General features: G+C 40.5%; 1 protein-coding gene across 1 annotated transcript in view; it reads left to right on the top strand.

Annotated features, from left to right (window-relative positions):
* The first annotated feature begins 2,551 nt into the window (after positions 1-2,551).
* The window catches only part of slc43a1b (solute carrier family 43 member 1b), a 29,706-nt gene continuing 28,765 nt past the window's right edge, over positions 2,552-3,492 (top strand). The window contains exon 1 of the mRNA XM_072678449.1: positions 2,552-2,618. The gene's annotated coding sequence lies outside the window, so the exon portion shown is untranslated. The remainder of the gene's footprint in view (positions 2,619-3,492) is intronic.

Here is a 3,492-nt window from a genome sequence, read left to right as displayed (position 1 = left end):
ATAAATACAAGACAGAAGTCTATAAATCCACTGTAAAATAGGTCAAAGCGAACATGTGAGTATGCACATAATGCTGAGCTGAGGTAAAATAATAATCTACTATTATTATAAGTATAATATTGAATTATGTGACAATGATATGGTACAGAATGGAGTTCTGGGTCACAGTTAAGGTGGTTGTACAGTTCAGTGGTTGAGGAGTGCCACAGATTTGGGGACAACGCTCTTAGCATGTCAAATTGTGTTGGTTCTGATAGGCCTGAGTCTCCTACCTGGGGAAAGTGGTTGGAGGAGATGGTGTCTCGGGTGAGAGGAGTCAGATATAATCTTACCTGTGCGCTTCTTGGCCCTGCTGTTAGAAACGCCCTGAAGCGTTGTCAGAGTTGGCTTGATGATCCTCTTTGCTGTTCTGATTATACAGCAGTGCTCTGATATGCAGTAAAAAGTGTAACAGCAGTAAATCCAGACAGTAGACAGCGTGGAACTCAGCCCTAAAGTGTAGAATTGCTCAGACTCTAAATTGCACAATATTGTAGGAATTGCTGATTTTTTAGTCCTAATGTGCAGAATTTTCTTTTCAGCTGCAGCGATGCCCTGATGTGAAAACAGTAATAATAGTAGCAGCAGATTCTTCAGTGAGATACTGCATTCTCACAGCAACTGAGAAGACCTTAATGCTGCATGAAGGACCAGGGGCAAACAGGGCTGGTTAAGTCTCTCATAACACAGAAGGCCTTTTTTGACCCCCTAATGTTGTAAATGTCAGGGTTGGAGGGGGGGGGGGGTATGGGGGTATGCCAATAATAATCCCTGGACATCTAAACAAATCGAAAAATCCATTTTAACATTTTAACACTTTTTTTTTTATCCACAACGTTAAATAAAAAATATATAATAAAAACCACAAACAACAACAAAAACAACAGCATTAACATTCCTTTGCATTAACAGTGTAAACTAAAAACATCAGTAGTGTTCTAATAATAAACACCAGTTTTTCCCTGTCTATTTTACGTGACAGGGTGGATGCTCTGGGTTGATCTTAACGTTGATCTTAACAAACTCTGTCTAACATAACTCTCTCTCTCTATCTCTCTCTCTCTCTCTAGATAGATAAATATATATCATTTGTACAAAATACAGTTTTGATTTTGAATAATTATGTATGTAAACACATATCATCCAGAAAATGCTAAAGGGTTAAAAAAAAACAACACTTTTTTGAAGATATATATTTTAGATACAAATATCATGTGGAAATGACCTTGTACTGATGAAAAAATACTTAAAATGACTCTTTACGAACTAGCATTTTCGTTCATTTCATGTTAATATCATGTTTGATGCTAGTCACTACTACTAAGTGGTGGAATGAACTTCCGTTGGGTGTCTTCAAATGCAGACTGAAAACCCACCTCTTCCAGGAGTACTTGGGTGAAGTGCAGTGTCAAGTATTATGGTCTCCATATTGACTTGTGTTTAGTAGTGTCTAAGTTTAGAGGTATTATTGAATTCTAGTCTATTCAAACTAGCTGAGGTTATTCTTCAGTAAACAGCGAATCACTTTTGTAAGTCGCTCTGGGTAAGAGCATCTGCTAAATCCCTTAAATGTAAACGTCTCATATTTGGAAGTTTTGGAAACACATTTTTGTGCTTAATGCATCTCATCTCCTTTCTCAGAAGTGCTCAAAACATATGTATTGGGTTTTAATTATTTTATTTAAATGAATAAATAAAAAATATTAATATTTTTAAACAGAAAATGAAGTATTCAAATTTGCCTGATTCTGGTGTGCTGATCTACAGCAGTGCTTCTCCTCCCTGGTCCTGCAGTAGCACTGCCCTGTCTGTACATTTTACACACATATCAAACCTTCCTGAGGTGAAACAGGTGTCAGAGCTGAGCCAGCATTACAGAGCGCCTCTGCCTCTTTCTGCAGTACCTCCCTTTAACCGACAGATGCCGCTATAGCATAGGCTTCTCGGCTTCTCCGCAGACAGGGTTTGATTAATGATGGTGTTTAAACACTGTGCAAAAAAGTGTGTGGTGAGACAGACTTCAGGAATGCCTACGGATACCGAGAGTCTCTGGAGAATGTAAAAGTCTGTGGTTGAATAAAGACATTTTATTTTATCAAGTTAAAAATTGTAATACATCAAAACCACATGATTGAGATCAGACACAGAGGTGTGCGTTCACGTGTCTAATAAAAGTCAGACAGTAGCAGATAGTAGTACCTGTTGCGTGCATGCATGTAGTTTGCCTGTAGTGTGAAGCTTTACCAGCCTTCATACATGCAGCACCATGCACACCCCGTCCAGAGGCAGCACGTGCGCGCCCGAGGAAACGGCCATAAGTTGCTCTAAGTTTAAACAGGTGGGGAGGGGGAACGGTAGGAGCCATTTATAGACCGCGCGACTGGAGGGAGGGAGTGAGCGAGCGAGCACCATAAGTTTCATCTACTGTCACATGGAGCCGTGCAGAAGATCTGAAACGACGTGGAAACGGTTCCAGTCCTGAGAGTAAAAAAGGAGAACAGACACCAACTCAGAAAACTGAACTGAGGAAGGCATTGAACGCACCCCACTCCTCTAAATACTTCTCCTCTAAAAGACTGGTGAGACTTTAAGACTAAGCTTGAGAGCCCATGTAAAGAGTGTATGTGAACTGAATGGTTAGGTTTAAGGGGGGGGGGGGGGGGGGTATGTAAAGAGTGTATGTGAACTGAATGGTTAGGTTTAAGGGGGTATGTAAAGAGTGTATGTGAACTGAATGGTTAGGTTTAAGGGGGGGGGGGTATGTAAAGAGTGTATGTGAACTGAATGGTTAGGTTTAAGGGGGGTATGTAAAGAGTGTATGTGAACTGAATGGTTAGGTTTAAGGGGGGTATGTAAAGAGTGTATGTGAACTGAATGGTTAGGTTTAAGGGGGGGGGGTATGTAAAGAGTAAAGTCAGAGTGTATGTGAACTGAATGGTTAGGTTTAAGGGGGGTATGTAAAGAGTGTATGTGAACTGAATGGTTAGGTTTAAGGGGGGTATGTAAAGAGTGTATGTGAACTGACTGGTTAGGTTTAAGGGGGGTATGTAAAGAGTGTATGTGAACTGAATGGTTAGGTTTAAGGGGGGTATGTAAAGAGTGTATGTGAACTGAATGGTTAGGTTTAAGGGGGGGGTATGTAAAGAGTGTATGTGAACTGAATGGTTAGGTTTAAGGGGGGTATGTAAAGAGTGTATGTGAACTGAATGGTTAGGTTTAAGGGGGGGGTATGTAAAGAGTGTATGTGAACTGAATGGTTAGGTTTAAGGGGGGTATGTAAAGAGTGTATGTGAACTGAATGGTTAGGTTTAAGGGGGGTATGTAAAGAGTGTATGTGAACTGAATGGTTAGGTTTAAGGGGGGGGGTATGTAAAGAGTGTATGTGAACTGAATGGTTAGGTTTAAGGGGGGGGGGGGTATGTAAAGAGTGTATGTGAACTGAATGGTTAGGTT

This window comes from Salminus brasiliensis, chromosome 4, assembly GCF_030463535.1.
Source record: "Salminus brasiliensis chromosome 4, fSalBra1.hap2, whole genome shotgun sequence".
NCBI lineage: Eukaryota > Metazoa > Chordata > Actinopteri > Characiformes > Bryconidae > Salminus > Salminus brasiliensis.
This window is presented reverse-complemented; position numbering and strand designations above follow the sequence as displayed.